The 16273-nt window shown below is 43.6% G+C and overlaps 1 protein-coding gene across 4 annotated transcripts in view; it reads left to right on the forward strand.

The window, feature by feature from the left end:
* gareml (GRB2 associated, regulator of MAPK1-like) overlaps positions 1-16273 on the forward strand; it is a 312284-nt gene that overhangs the window by 142446 nt on the left and 153565 nt on the right. The window contains exon 1 of one of the 4 annotated variants that reach the window (XM_072498984.1): positions 15923-16262. The exons of the other annotated variants lie outside the window; for them this stretch is intronic. The gene's annotated coding sequence lies outside the window, so the exon portion shown is untranslated. Of the gene's footprint in view, positions 1-15922; positions 16263-16273 lie in introns of those variants that run through there. 4 annotated transcript variants of the gene reach the window in all.

Raw genomic sequence — 16273 nt, forward strand, 5'->3', positions numbered from 1 at the left:
ATTTCTAAATCTATGGCAGACTAAGCAGTCTTTACTGGGTGAATGAACCGGCTGGCTGCTCCAAGCCTTAGCGCATATCTCTTCCGGGACCCAACTAATCTTCTACACCTTCGCACTGCACATCCAGCTGTTTTGTGCTGTGATGCACCCTTCTTGGGGGCCGTCTTGTTACTGGGAGGAGGCTGGTGAAAGTGATAAAGGTCCTTTGTCATGGTCTTGCTCTGCATCATGCTTTTAATCCTACACCAGTGCCTCATTAAACTAGAAATATTCTGATTCTATCGTTAAAAATACCAGTGCGTGCATTTGTAAGAAAATACATTTTTGTCAAACTGAAGCGAATATTCCTTTTTATATAGCTCTGGTCCATTTTAGGAAAGTAGGATTTGTGTAGCTGTGCGGCTGACTCTCTGTCCCTGACAATCATATAGCCGGAATCAGGGGTCAAAGAGCAGAGGTCAGTGGTAGAATTACACAAACTGTCCATTTCTACAATTGACCTGCACCATGAAATGTTTTAAAAGCAAATAACTGCAGGAACCATTAAATGGTTTATTTAACTCTTAACTGAATGTCATAACATAATTTAACTCTGTAATAGGTGTGGGAGATTACAGCTGTAAGATAATAAATAATAAGAGTGACTTGTTTTATTAGTTCTCGGTTTTAGATTTCCTTTAATTGAGTCACTGGCTGCAAGTGAATTTTATTTCACATTCTCCCCCTTCCCCCCCCCGCCCACCAAAAAAAAAACTCTCCTCCAGCTTTTTTTCCTGTTCCTTTCAAGAAATGGTTGTTCTTTTGATGCTCACAATGCTAAGCCAGCCAGGACTGTAAATTGGCTGCCTGGGAAATTCTAGGATAAGACTCCGGTCCTATCGCCGTGAAGCACCACTTGTCTGTGATCCTCCCTGTGTTACATTTCAGCCTGTTTTTCTTAAAAAAAAAACATTAAAATGCCCCTCTTGTACTGTGCCCACGTCTTCTATCTGAAGATTGTGATGGGTGTCAGTTGATGCTTACGGATAAGCTTAGAATGAACAGAAAATGTTTTCACAGACCAGGAGGCACTTGCTGTACGCAACTTTATGGATTTAAGAGTTACAGGGCCCTGCTTTGTGTTCTCCAGCTCATTTTCACAAAGCCTTTCCAGATGGTTTGGCCCTGAATTGTTGCTTAGTGAAACCCTTTTTTTGAAAAGATATTTCACTATTCAGTGGCATCACTTCAGTGTGAATAACAAAGGCCTGAAAGAGGTTAGTTCACAAAACAGCACAGACTGCTGTTACTGAAATAATGTGGAAAAATGGCAGAAAATGCCAATGGAAATGAAGAGTAGAACAGCAGGAGAAAATAGTTTTAATCACACATTTAGGGCCTTAGTCATTTGTCAGCATTATCCTCCTGAAAACATTTCCACAAAAGGTGTTAGACCGATTATTGCTGTCCTCAACCAGAATGACTGAAATCACGTTTCTTTAAGTTATTAAAATAACTGTAAATGGCTGGGGCTAGAATTTGGGTCACCCCGGGGTCACAACTTACAGCCTGCCCTCACTGGCTCCTTTGGAGACACATGAACCTGGTGCTGCTGCCTCATTCCTGGAAGAGTATCATGGAGCTGAGCAGGTTCCATGCTGCCTCTCCACTCAGAATGGGGTTGAAGAGCATTCTGCTGTGTGCAACTAGCCTTCCCTTCTTAAATGCAGGACGCCCCACTTGAAGGGAAACTGCACTGAATAATTAAAAAATGGAAAATGAAAGACCAGCGTAAAGAGTAGGTTCCAGGGTCACGGATGCATTATTGTATGTTCCTGCTTATCCCTCTTCTCAATTCTCAGATTACACTCCTTCTTTATATTTGCTGCTTTTAAGCAGTTAAGAACTTCTACCTTTTCAGCAACAGGATTCCAAGAAGGAAAAAAAGAGATCACTAATGAAGAGGCCTCTTGGTCCAGCATTCTTGCAGCCACCAGCTCAGATACCAACACCGTATGTACCTTGGAGGCAAGAAGAGTTTGTATCAGCTCGTGGTGAGTCACCAGACACAAGTGAACTGCAGCATATCACCTATCCAGGTTAAAGGATATTTCATTTGCCAGCTCACCAGAGGACAAGGTCGCTGGGGAGTTCTGCCGCAGAGGACTGAAGATGGAAGCTGCATAGTTGAGAGTACTGAATGGACATAGGCATCAAGATGCTGTGGATGTATTGGCTGGTCTGCCAGACAGCTTCTTCCCACTGTCAGGGAGCATCGAAAGGTTCACCTCCAAGTTGTCGGAGGACATGGTGCAGAGCTTGTGCTTTCCGCATCCTCTGCTGTCCCCTGTCATGTGGCAGATCCAGAGGCACTGCCAGTGATGGCCCCCATACCTGTTGCAGCCATTTTTGGAACAGGTTTCCTGATCCTCTTCCATCCCGATGGCAAACTCGGAATTCACCACAACACTTCCAAACACACTCCCAAACACACTCCCAAGTTACTTGCAGACACAATCGCAAAGTTGGGTGCCTAGCCCTTGAAACATTGCGAGTGCATCTTGCAGGTCAGTGGCTATTCTTTGTCTTGATACGCAAATCTGATGTCTGGACCTGCACTGTCTAAATTAGGTATCCTGGCATTATATCAACTGGTAGGGCTGTGTGATGTGTCCTTTTGAGGCTGACAACACCTCACAGGCCACGGTGGAAGTGGCTGGTGGCACAGGGCATCCCAGCAAAAGGTGATCGGTGCCTCACCTCTGATATCCATTACTTATATGTTGAAAGATATGCATTGTGTTTGTCACAGTGTCACAGTTTTCATGCTTGGAGCAGGATATTTTTCAACTTTACCAATGTCAGCCACACAGCTTTGCCATCTTTTGCCAGTTCCAAAACTAGGCAGAGGATTATGTTGGGACTGTTGCTTGAATTCTGCAGTTTGTATTGACAGTGAAAGTTAATTCTCCACCTCGATAATTAATGCTTCCTCATCATCAGTCACAGAAGAAACTGGAGAATGTTTTTTATTTAAAATGGGTGCTGAAACTGGACCCTTCATAGTGTAAAACAGCTTCATGGCAAATTCTAGCAAGTTCCACACTTTATCCAATTGTCTGATCCAAAACAACATCAGATACAGTTTAAATGTGCTTATGATTCATTATGAGCTCATTTTGTACTACGGCTGAAGACTAATTTCACTCCCCATGGACTTTAAGGTAGATCCTCTGATTCCTCCCCTGAGACAAAGTAGCTGACTCACCATGAGTGGGATCAAAACATCATTGGCTTGCGGCGTGCAATTGAAACATGGTCATGGACAGGAGAATTTATCCTCTTCTGAATCCTATAAATTTCAGGGCAACCTTCAAATGGGCTGTACAGTTTAAAACCAGTCAAAGTTTCCCTGGTTCGGCGTAGCTCAGGTCTGATGCAAAGCAAAGCTTCTCTCAAATCAAAACATTACTGCTAGAAGGGGGTGGTGGAGCAAAGTTGTTTTTAATGCAAGTCTGCTTTCTTACAGTCAGCTTTGTTCTGTAGTAATTACTTTGCTGTCTGTTAGGAAGAAATTGTCATCATTCTCTTCTTTACTTGGATGACTGTGAGGGAAATCCAATCCAGAAGAGAGCCAGGCAGTTGGGATAATAGTGTGCAGTCAATGTTGTGAACATCCTGAATTGCCAAATGCAGAGAAGCCCTATTCTTAGATGCTCAGAGCTCTGGAACCTGTTATTTGATTTTGATGTTCAGAAAAACCCAATGGTCTTGTGACCAACATTGCAAATTGGAGAACAGTCCATTGACCACCTGAGTGCCTTTGAGACAATAAAACTCTTGTTTAAAAACATGGTTTTGTGCTTGTTACATTTGTACGGGCCAAAGAAATGTGAGATTACTACTCACTGATCTCAAGTGTTAAATTCTGAACTTCACCACTCAGACTCAAGTTATACCAAGCACTTTACATTTCTGTATTGACAAAACCGCCTCTAAGCAACACAAGCTCTGCCTGTCAATAGAGACTTACAATTTGGACAAAACATTGTGAACACAAATTGTGCTGTGGACTTTGAACAGCTGTGTGAACACGAGCAAATTGACTTTACCTGAGACCTTTACAACCAGAGAGTTCCTTTATTTTATTAGTATTGACTGTATTTTAGTCAGAGTTTCTGGTAACCCCCCCATCCATGATGTGACACCTCGCCCCCCCCCCCCCCCTCCCAGTGATGTAACATCCCATTCCATTGATGTTATGCCCCGCCGCCAATGATGCTGTGGCCCTCCTGACCCCGCCCACCCTCATCCCACAGAATGAAAAGATCTATGAGGAGAGACTGAGTAGGCTGGGACTATACTCATTGGAATTTAGAAGAATGAGGGGGGATCTTATTGAAACATATAAAATTATGAAGGGAATAGATAAGATAGAAGCAGGGAGGTTGTTTCCACTGGCCAGTGAAAAAAGAACTAGCCTCAAAATAAGGGGATCAGATTTAGGACTAAGTTGGGGAGGAACTTCTTCACCAAATGGTTGTGAATCTGTGGAATTCCCTGCCCAGTGAAGCAGTTGAGGCTATCTCGTTGAATGTTTTTAAAGCAAAGATATTGAACAGTAAAGGAATTAAGGGTTATGGTGAGTGGGCGGGTAAGTGGAGCTGGGTCCACATAAAGATCAGCCATGATCTCATTGAATGGCAGAGCAGGCTCGAGGGGCCAGATGGCCTATTCCTGCTTCTAGTTCTTACATTATTTTTATGTTCTTAAGCCACAAAAATTCACAAATTGATCAATGCTTATCTGCTTTTTAACTTATTTTTTAAAAGCCTGTATTTGCTGAATTGAAATCCAAGCCTACTGGTTCTCAGAATGATGGTAAAGATGGTCAAATATCATCTTGAGTGAAGCATACTTGGAAATGACTGATAAGCAATGACATGGAAAAATCAGCTGATGACATGATTATAGCACAGGCCAGTGCAGGACAGAATGGACCAGTAAAGTCCAGTGCAGGAGCAAATACTCCAATCAAGTAGAGTTCAGGAGTCCAAGTACAATATTAGTGGTGTGGTTTTATCTTACAAGATTCATTCTTTGCCCTAGAAGAGACTTTCTGAAGGTCAATCTTGAGAGTTATGGGGGGGTGGCAGTTAGAACTATCTGCACATGACCAGCAGCCAATATAGCAGACCAGCAAATGGTGGTTTCTTTTGAAAAACAGAATTTAAACAAGAGAATATGCAAGAGAGACATATTTTAAAGATTTTCTTGCTTCATCACTTGTTGGCCTGGCAATTTAGATAGCTTTTTTTCAACGCTTTTTCACAAAATCATCACTTACATCATCGTAGGTAAAATCTTGTAAAGACACAATTTCAGTCGTCAATATTGCAGAACGTGCCAAATGTTCCTGCCTCATTATACTTCACAAATAATCTTTCACTCTTTTCAATGCAGAAAAAGAACATTCACTTGAAACATTTATGACAGGTATTATTAAAAATATTTTCAGAATGGTTTCCACATTTGGAAAAGTTGCCTGCAAACCATCATGTGCAGGTCTATACAAATTAACAGGTGATCTCGAAATAGAGAGCTTATGGTTATTGATAACATGAATGAATTGTTTCACTTCATCTTAAAAAGATTTGTGTCTATTCTCCCAGTAAAATTCACGTAATTTCTTACTGCAGTGGCTTTTAGCATTCTCATCCAAACGTCTGTCGAAAAGCACACAAAATAGATCAACAGTTTTCTTCAGAGATTCACAACGACTCTGCAATTGTGCTATTATTGTGTCACAAAGAACAAAGAAAAGTACAGCACAGGAACAGGCCATTCGGCCCTCCAAGCCCGTGCTGACCATGCTGCCTGACTAAACTACAATCTTCTACACTTCCTGGGTCCGTATCCCTCTATTCCCGTCCTATTCATGTATTTTTCAAGATGTCCCCTAAATGTCACTATCGTGCCTGCTTCCACCACCTCCTCCGGCAGCGAGTTCCAGGCACCCACTACCCTCTGTGTAAAAAACTTGCCTCGTACATCTGCTCTAAACCTTGCCCCTCACACCTTAAACCTATGCCCCCTAGTAATTGACACCTCTACCCTGGGGAAAAGCCTCTGACTATCCACTCTGTCTCTGCCCCTCATAATTTTGTAGACCTCTATCAGGTCGCCCCTCAACCTCGGTCGTTCCAGTGAGAACAAACCGAGTTTATTCAACCGTTCCTCATAGCTAATGCCCTCCGTACCAGGCAACATTCTGGTAAATCTCTTCTGCACCCTCTCTAAAGCCTCCACATCCTTCTGGTAGTGTGGCGACCAGAATTGAACACTATACTCCAAGTGTGGCCTAACTAAGGTTCTATACAGCTGCAACATGACTTGCCAATTCTTATACTCAATGCCCCGGCCAATGAAGGCAAGCATGCCGTATGCCTTCTTGACTGCCTTCTCCACCTGTGTTGCCCCTTTCGATCTGTGGACCTGTACACCTAGATCTCTCTGACTTTCAATACTCTTGAGGGTTCTACCATTCACTATATTCCCTACCTGCATTAGACCTTCCAAAATGCATTACCTCCCATTTGTCCGGATTAAACTCCATCTGCCATCTCTCCACCCAAGTCTCCAAACAATCTAAATCCTGCTGTATCCTCTGACAGTCCTCATCGCTATCCGCAATTCCACCAACCTTTGTGTCATCTGCAAACTTACTAATCAGACCAGTTACATTTTCCTCCAAATCATTTATATATACTACAAACAGCAAAGGTCCCAGCACTGATCCCTGCGGAACACCACTAGTAACAGCCCTCCAATTAGAAAAGCATCCTTCCATTGCTACTCTCTGCCTTCTATGACCTAGCCAGTTCTGTATCCACCTTGCCAGCTCACCCCTGATCCCGTGTGACTTCACCTTTTGTATCAGTCTACCATGAGGGACCTTGTCAAAGGCCTTACTGAAGTCCATATAGACAACATCCACTGCCCTACCTGCATCAATCATCTTTGTGACCTCTTCGAAAAACTCTATCAAGTTAGTGAGACAGGACCTCCCCTTCACAAAACCATGCTGCCTCTCACTAATACGTCCATTTGCTTCCAAATGGGAGTAAATCCTGTCTCGAAGAATTCTCTCCAGTAATTTCCCAGCACTGACGTAAGGCTCACCATCCTGTAGTTCCCTGGATTATCCTTGTTACCCTTCTTAAACAAAGGAACAATGTTGGCTACTCTCCAGTCCTCCGGGACATCACCTGAAGACAGTGAGGATCCAAAGATTTCTGTCAAGGCCTTAGCAATTTCCCCTCTAGCCTCCTTCAGTATTCTGGGGTAGATCCCATCAGGCCCTGGGGACTTATCTACCTTAATATTTTTCAAGACGCCCAACACCTCGTCTTTTTAGACTCAATGTGACTCAGGCTATTTGCATAACCTTTTCCAGACTCAACATCCACCAATTCCTTCTCTTTGGTGAATACTGATGCAAAGTATTCATTTAGTACCTCGCCCATTTCCTCTGGCTCCACACATAGATTCCCTTGCCTATCCTTCAGTGGGCCAACCCTTTCCCTGGCTACGCTCTTGCTATCAATAACATTGATAGTTTCAACGATGATCTTCTCTTTCCCTTTTAAAGTGACTTCATTGTCTCCATTTCATCGAAAAAACACTTCCTATGTCTTGTATGCTTTTCATCATCAGAGGGACCTGCAATGTGTGTTAATGTTAGTGTGAGATACCCTCAATAATGACACTTAGAGATTAAACTGTAAAGAAGGCTTTATTAGACTAATAACTATGCTGGAGCTAGAGACGAGAGCTGACTGTTACAGACCATGAGGCAGCCCTTATGTATGGCTCCCAGATGGGCGGAGCCAGAGGTGGAGTCCCCAGGGTTACAAGCCCGGTCTTAAAGGGGTCATCACCTTACATGATGATAAGGCAGTAACCGTTCATCACATAGTGTCTCTGGTTCCACTGAGCTATAGTCATTCTGAACTTCCATAACAAAAGTCCAAACTGAGGCTAACAATTGAGCAGCATTCAATAGAGTTGTATCAACATTTTGCAGTGATTTGTTGATGACATAAATTCTTTGAAATAAACTGTTCCACAAAACAGTAAAAGAGCAATATCGTACTTTTCAAAGTTCTCTGCTAAGGATTTTACTTCAGCTTTTCACATGGTTTTTCTAAATTTTATGCAGAACCGTTGGCCATCGCGGGCACGACAATTACTCCAGTTGCCAACAGGCAACAGTCCGTCCATTTGCCATTGATAGCAATTCATGAGCCCAAACCAAAGTGGGTGAACAGGCTAAGCTGCGTCCATTGCAGTTTAGAAGATTGGGAGGTGATCTAACTGAAACATTTAAGATCATGAGGTTACTTGACAGCGTGGATGCTGAAAAGGGTGTTTCCCCTGGTGGGAGAGACTAGAATTAGGGGACACCATTTAAAAATAAGGGATCTCCCATTTAAGATGGAGATGAGAAGATTTTTTTTTCTCAGAGTTGTGAATCTTTGGAACTCACTTCCTCAGAGAGCAATGGAGGCAGGGTGATCAAAGATTTTTCATATAGATTCATGACGAACGAGGGTATCAAGGAAGGAGTTATCGGGGGTAGGCAGGAATGTGGCATTGAGGCCGCAATCTGATCATAAGACCATAAGACATAGGAGCGGAAGTAAGGCCATTCGGCCCATCGAGTCCACTCCACCATTCAATCATGGCTGATTTCAACTCCATTTACCCGCTCTCTCTCCATAGCCCTTAATTCCTCGAGAAATCAAGAATTTATCAACTTCTGTCTTAAAGACACTCAACGTCCCGGTCTCCACCGCCCTCTGTGGCAATGAATTCCACAGATCCACCACTCTCTGGCTGAAGAAATTTCTCCTCATCTCTGTTCTAAAGTGACTCCCTTTTATTCTAAGGCTGTGCCCCCGGGTCCTAGTCTCCCCTGCCAATGGAAACAACTTCCCTACATCCACCCTATCTAAGCCATTCATTATCTTTGATGTGGAGATGCCGGCGTTGGACTGGGGTGAGCACAGTACGAAGTCTTACAACACCAGGTTAAAGTCCAACAGGTTTGTTTCGATGTCACTAGCTTTCGGAGCGCTGCTCCTTCCTCAGGTGAATGAAGAGATCTGTTCCAGAAACACATATATAGACAAATTCAAAGATGCCAAACAATGCTTGGAATGCGAGCATTAGCAGGTGATTAAATCTTTACAGATCCAGAGATGGGGTAACCCCAGGTTAAAGAGGTGTGAATTGTACCAAGCCAGGACAGTTGGTAGGATTTCGCAGGCCAGATGGTGGGGGATGAATGTAATGCGACATGAATCCCAGGTCCCGGTTGAGGCCGCACTCATGTGTGCGGAACTTGGCTATAAGTTTCTGCTCGGCGATTCTGCGTTGTCGCGGGTCCTGAAGGCCGCCTTGGAGAACGCTTACCCGGAGATCAGAGGCTGAATGCCCTTGACTGCTGAAGTGCTCCCCGACTGGAAGGGAACATTCCTGCCTGGTGATTGTTGCGCGATGTCCGTTCATTCATTGTCGCAGCGTCTGCATGGTCTCGCCAATGTACCACGCTTCGGGACATCCTTTCCTGCAGTTATTCATTATCTTGTAAGTTTCTATTAGAACTCCCCTCAACCTCCTAAACTCCAATGAATATAATCCCAGGATCCTCAGACGTTCATCGTATGTTAGGCCTACCATTCCTGGGATCATCCGTGTGAATCTCTGCTGGACCCGCTCCAGTGCCAGTATGTCCTTCCTGAGGTGTGGGGCCCAAATTGCTCACAGTATTCAAAATGGGGCCTAACTAATGCTTTATAAAGCTTCAGAAGTACATCCCTGCTTTTATATTCCAAGCCTCTTGAGATGAATGACAACATTGCATTTGCTTTCTTAATTACGGACTCAACCTGCAAGTTTACCTTTAGAGAATCCTGGACTAGGATTCCCAAGTCCCTTTGCACTTCAGCATTATGAATTTTGTCACCATTTAGAAAATAGTCCACGCCTCTATTCTTTTTTTCCAAAGTGCAAGACTTCGCACTTGCCCAAGTTGAATTTCATCAGCCATTTCTTGGACCACTCTCCTAAACTGTCTAAATCTTTCTGCAGCCTCCCCACCTCCTCCATACTACCTGCCCCTCCACCTATCTTTGTATCATCGGCAAACGTAGCCAGAATGCCCCCAGTCCCGTCATCTAGATCATTAATATATAACTGTGGCCCCAACACTGAACCCTGCGGGACATCACTCGTCACCGGTTGCCATTCCGAAAAAGAACCTTTTATCCCAACTCTCTGCCTTCTGCCTGACAGCCAATCGTCAATCCATGTTAGTACCTTGCCTCGAATACCATGGGCCCTTATTTTACTCAGCAGTCTCCCGTGAGGCACCTTATCAAAGGCCTTTTGGAAGTCAAGATAGATAACATCCATTGGCTCTCCTTGGTCTAACCTATTTGCTATCTCTTCAAAGAACTCTAACAGGTTTGTCAGGCACGACCTCCCCTTACTAAATCCATGCTGACTTGTCCTAATCCGACCCTGCACTTCCAAGAATTTAGAAATCTCATCCTTAATAATGGATTCGAGAATCTTGCCAACAACCGAGGTGAGGCTAATTGGTCTATAATTGTCCATCTTTTTCCTTGTTCCCTTCTTGACCAGGGGGGTTACAACACCGATTTTCCAATTCTCTGGGACTTTCCCTGACTCCAGTGACTTTTGCAAGATCATAACTAACGCCTCCACAATTTAGGATGTAGCCCATCTGGGCCCAGAGATTTATCAATTTTTAGACCTCTTAGTTTCTCTAGCACTTTCTCCTTTGTGATGGCTACCATATTCAACTCTGCCCCCTGACTCTCCTGAATTGTTGGGCTATTACTCATGTCTTCTACTATGAAGACTGACGCAAAGTACTTATTTAGTTCCTCAGCTACTTCTTTGTCTCCCATCACTAGATTACCAGCGTCATTTTGGACCGGCCCAATATCTACTTTTGCCTCCCGTTTGTTTTTAATGTATTTAAATCAACTTTTACTATCATTCCTAATGTTACTGGCTAGCCGACCTTCATAATTGATCCTCTCTTTCCTTATTTCTCTCTTTGTTATCCTCTGTTTGTTTTTGTAGCCTTCCCAATCTTCTGACTTCCCACTACTCTTTGCCACACTATAGGCTTTCTCTTTTGCTTTGATGCATTCCCTAACTTCCTTTGTCAGCCATGGCTGCCTAATCCCCCCTCTGATAACCTTTCTTTTCTTTGGGATGAACCTCTGTACTGTGTCCTCAATTACTCCCAGAAACTCCTGCCATTGCTGTTCTACTGTCTTTCCCACTAGGCTCTGCTCCCAGTCGATTTTCATCAGTTCCTCCCTCATGCCCCTGTAGTTACCTTTATTTAACTGTAACACCTTTACATCTGATTCTACCTTCTTTCTTTCAAGTTGCAGATTGAATTCTACCATATTATGATCACTGCCTCCTAAGTGTTCCCTTACTTTAAGATCTTTCATCAAGTCTGGCTCATTACATAACACTAAGTCCAGAATGGCCTGTCCCCTCGTGGGCTCCATCATAAGCTGTTCCAAAAAGCCCTCCTGTAAACATTCAATGTATTCCCTTTCCTTGGGTCCACTGGCAGCATTATTTATCCAGTCCACCTGCATATTGATGTCCCCCATGATCACTGTGACCTTGCCTTTCTGACATGCACTTTCTATTTCGTGGTGCATAGACATAGACATAGACATAGACATAGACATAGAATTTACAGTGCAGAAGGAGGCCATTCGGCCCATCGAGTCTGCACCGGCTCTTGGAAAGAGCACCCTACCGAAGGTCCAAACCTCCACCCTATCCCCATAACCCAGTAACCCCACCTAATCCCCATAACCCAGTAACCCCACCCTACGGGCAATTTTGGATACTATGGGCAATTTAGCATGGCCAATCCACCTAACCCGCACATCTTTGGACTGTGGGAGGAAACCGGAGAACCCGGAGGAAACCCACGCACACACTGGGAGAACGTGCAAACTCCGCACAGACAGTGACCCAAGCCGGAATCGAACCTGGGACCCTGGAGCTGTGAAGCAATTGTGCTAACCACCATGCTACCGTGCTGCCCCATCTTGTGCTCCTGGTCCTGACCACTGTTAGGAGGCCTGTACATAACTCCCATTATGGTTTTTTTGCCTTTGTGGTTCCTCAACTCTACCCATACAGACTTCACATGATCTGACCCTATGTCGTTTAGTGCTATTGATTTAATTTCATTCCTAATTAACAAGGCAACCCCGCCCCCTCTGCCCACCTCTCTGTCTTTTCGATAGGTTGTGAATCCCTGGATGTTTAAATGCCAGTCCTGAACCCCCTGCAGCCACCTCTCTGTGATGCCTACCACATCATACCTGCCAGTCACAATCTGGGCCACATCTACCTTGTTCCGTACACTGCGCGCATTTAAATATAGCACCTTTAATTCTCTATTGACGGTCCCTTTTTGTTTTCTTAGTGTGGTGGACCTTGGTTTACTGAGCCTTTCCATACACTGTGTCATATTTTGTGGGATTGGGACTATCGTAACCTCTCCTGAGTTCTGTCTTTTTGTGCTTTTTTGTATTCCTAAGCAGCTCCGCTTCCCACTGATTACTTCACCTCTTGGTTCCCTGTCTTTCCCTTACCCCCCAATCTCTAGTTTAAAGTCCTATTGACCACCCTATTGACTCTTTTCGCCAGAAAACTGGTCCCAGCTCGGTTCAGGTGGAGACCATCCCAACGGTATAGGTCCCCCCTGTCCCAAAACTGATGCCAGTGCCCCTCTGATGAAAAGGAACCCCTCTTTCCCACACCACGCTTTCAGCCACGTGTTAACTTCCCTTATTCTTGCCTCCCTATGCCAATTTGCACGTGGCTCGGGCAGTAATCTGGAGATTATGACCCTTGAGGACCTGTTTTTTAATTTGAATCCTAGCTCTTTATAATCCCTAAACAGGTCCTCTTTTCTAGACTTGCCTATGTTGTTGGTACCGACATGGACCACAACAACTGGATCCTCCCCCTCCCTCTCCAGTATCCTTTCAAGCCGGTCAGAGATGTCCCACACCCTAGCACCGGGCAGGCAACATACCATGCGGGACTCTTTATCCTGCTCACAAAGGATACTATCTATCCCCCTGATAATAGAATCCCCTACAACTACAACTTGCCTATTTACTCCCTCCCCTTGAATGGCCTGCTGAACCATGGTGCCTTGGTCAGCTGACTCATCCTTCCTGCAGCCCTGTTCGCCATCCACATAGGGAGCAAGTGCCTCATACCTGTTGGACAGGGTCAAGGGCTGAGGCTCCTGAGTTCCTGACTGCTGGTTCCCTTTACCTGCCTGACTTGCAGTCACACCCTGCTGTCCCTGGCCATTGGCAGGATTTAACCTACTTACTCTGACAGGTGTGACTGCCTCCTGAAACACAGTGTACAGGTAAGTCTCCCCCTCCCGGATGTGCCTCAGTGTTTGAAGCTCAGACTCCAGCTCATCAACTCTGAGCCGGAGCTCTTCGAGCAGCCAACACTTACTGCAGATGTGGTCGCTGCAGCTCGCAATGGGATCTGACAGCCTGCACATCAAGCAGCTCAAGCACATCACCTGACCAGCCATCACTAATTAATTAATTAGTTTAATTTAAGTTTACGAGTCTAGCTGTGTTTTTTTTAAATTTGGGGCAGATTTGCAATCAACCAATCAGATCACAGCTTCCCTCTGACGTCACTTTTGGGGGGAAAAACTAGAAAACAGGAAGTTACCGTTAGGTTTTTATACTCACAGAGACTGCTCCTCCTCCTCCGAACGGCTCCCAAAATTAGGCCCGAAGAAAGAGAGAGAACAAAACAGTCGGGAAAAAGCACCTGCTCCCACTCTTCACCAATTTACCTCACTGCACCAAATTACCAAATTCTCACTCGGTCTGTATCTCTCTCACTCAGGCTGTGTCTCCTTGACCTGCACAATGCTTACTAATGTGCGCTTTCTGTCTGTCTTTTATACAGACTTTAGGATGACTCACACTAAAACTTCAAAGAGAAGAATACAATGTGTACCTTTGTGCCCCTTAACAGGCCTCAGGTGACTGCCAGATAACTGCCTCTCAGCAATTAGGGTGGGGGCAGCTTCAGCCAATCAGACACTAATCTACACTGCACTTTTAACTGAAAAACAGCACAATTAGATTAACCACTTACCTTTCCTGGTTACCTCACTGCACCAAATTACCAAATTCTCACTCTGTCTGTGTCTCACTCAGGCTGTGTCTCCTTGACCAGCGCAATGATCTTATTGAAAGTCAAAGCAGGTTCAAGGGGCCGAATGATCCACACCTCCTAACTGATATGTTTATATGATTTTAAAAATGACTGACATTTTGCTTGGCTAAATCTATGCTAAATATGTTTGTGAGCAGCAACAGAACTTTTTCAGGGTGCAATGCAAATTCTAAAATTCAAGAATGTTGAAGCCCTTGACCATTATCTGCAGACTTGGGAACAAACATTTTGGGATATGTCATGAGGTACAGAACATGGAGTAGGTAATGTGGACATGGAGTAGGTCGTGAGACTGCTTTGAGAATTTGAGTCTATTGAGCATCTCTGATCAGCCTGCTGTATCTTAACAAAATAAATACCATGGCTGTCCTCATATCAGTGTGAGGTTAAACTTTAACTCACTGACCTCATCATTTTCAATTTGTTTGTTTAATTAAAGCTGCATTGGTGAAACTATTGCGTTTCCATTGCTGTGTTTTAGTGCTGCCAACTTACAGCCAGATGAACATATGTCACGGTTACACAAGATAATAAGCAAATGTCAATTGAATTTTCTTTTATTGCCTGGTGTTTATACCTTTATCTTCCATGTTGTCTTTTGAATATTTTCATACATAATACCTCCCATTTAATTGCATCAACATCTGCAAAAGTAAGCTCTTAGAAATTTATCCTGCTTGCTTCGAATTTTATAGCCAACCTTTCTGTTTGCTGTTATGAATTCACAATTATTTTGGCAACCAAACAGGAGGTTAACTGTAGATTTACAACTACATTGTATGACTGTTATCTGTCCATCTGAAATGAATGCACTCTGTGTCTTAAATGTTATGTAAAATCTGTTGCGCTGCTTTTGAAGAAGGTGTTTTTGTGAATGCACAACATAAATTCAGTAAGTAAAGGCTCTTACCAATATCTGTTTCCTGGCTGGGTTTTAGCAGCCTGGCCCAGATCTCCAGGGAAAGGACAGACTTTCCCAAAGATATGGCTGAGTTAGAGCTCAACCATGACATTAGGATTCAAAACCTGATTATAATCATGGGAAAACCTGATTACAATCATTGGTAAGAAAACTGAAAATTGCCCTAAATGCCAATGCTTACAGTGGACACAGAACTGGACTCATGGTAGCGATTGTTAAGGTCTGTTCAGCAGAAAATTGCTGTTGTAATTTCATAAATAAATTTAATTTATTTTCTAGGCTACTGACATTGGTATTGAATTTAAAAATTGATTTTAAATGAGTTTCAGCTTGTTCAGCATGACAACCAGTTGCTATGGGGACCTGGAAAAATAATTGTGTGCCTCTTAAAACTGCAATGCGATCATTTGCTTTAGTAGCTGAACTTGTTCACTGCTGGAACTTAATGGAAGGAGATGAAAATAGCCTTTGGGATTCTTAATGTCAGATTTTAAAGTTATATTGGAAAATTATTTTTCAGTAAGATTGGCTGCTCAGACTTGACCACAACAAATGCAACTTAGCAAAGCTTGAGGAAGTGCTGTGGTCACTTTGTTAAATAAAATGTATTTTTGTGCCATGTTCCAAATTCTGCGATAGCCAATACAAACTCCAGAATTCAGTTCCAACTTTCTATAAGGGTCCCATATGCCAATCACAACCTGCAGCAAACTGGGTAGAACTTAGGAAAGATACAATTTCCCAATAATAAATCAGTAAGAGACATGGTGGAAATGTTACAAACAGGACTGGTTGCTAAATGTTTCCCAATTTGTTGCTGCTGAACAGCCAACAAAACAAAAACGCAACCTGGGCTTGGATTAAATAGTTTATTACACCAGAGACCTTTGTGGACCAGGAATTAGTACAGAGGGAAGCCACTGTGAACTAAAGTATTACCATAAAATCAATTGGAACAACAGCAGAGCGAATGGAAGCTGGGAACAATAACTGCGCAGTGAGTAGTCT

The sequence above is a fragment of the Scyliorhinus torazame genome, chromosome 4 (genome assembly GCF_047496885.1).
Source record: "Scyliorhinus torazame isolate Kashiwa2021f chromosome 4, sScyTor2.1, whole genome shotgun sequence".
Classification (NCBI taxonomy): domain Eukaryota; kingdom Metazoa; phylum Chordata; class Chondrichthyes; order Carcharhiniformes; family Scyliorhinidae; genus Scyliorhinus; species Scyliorhinus torazame.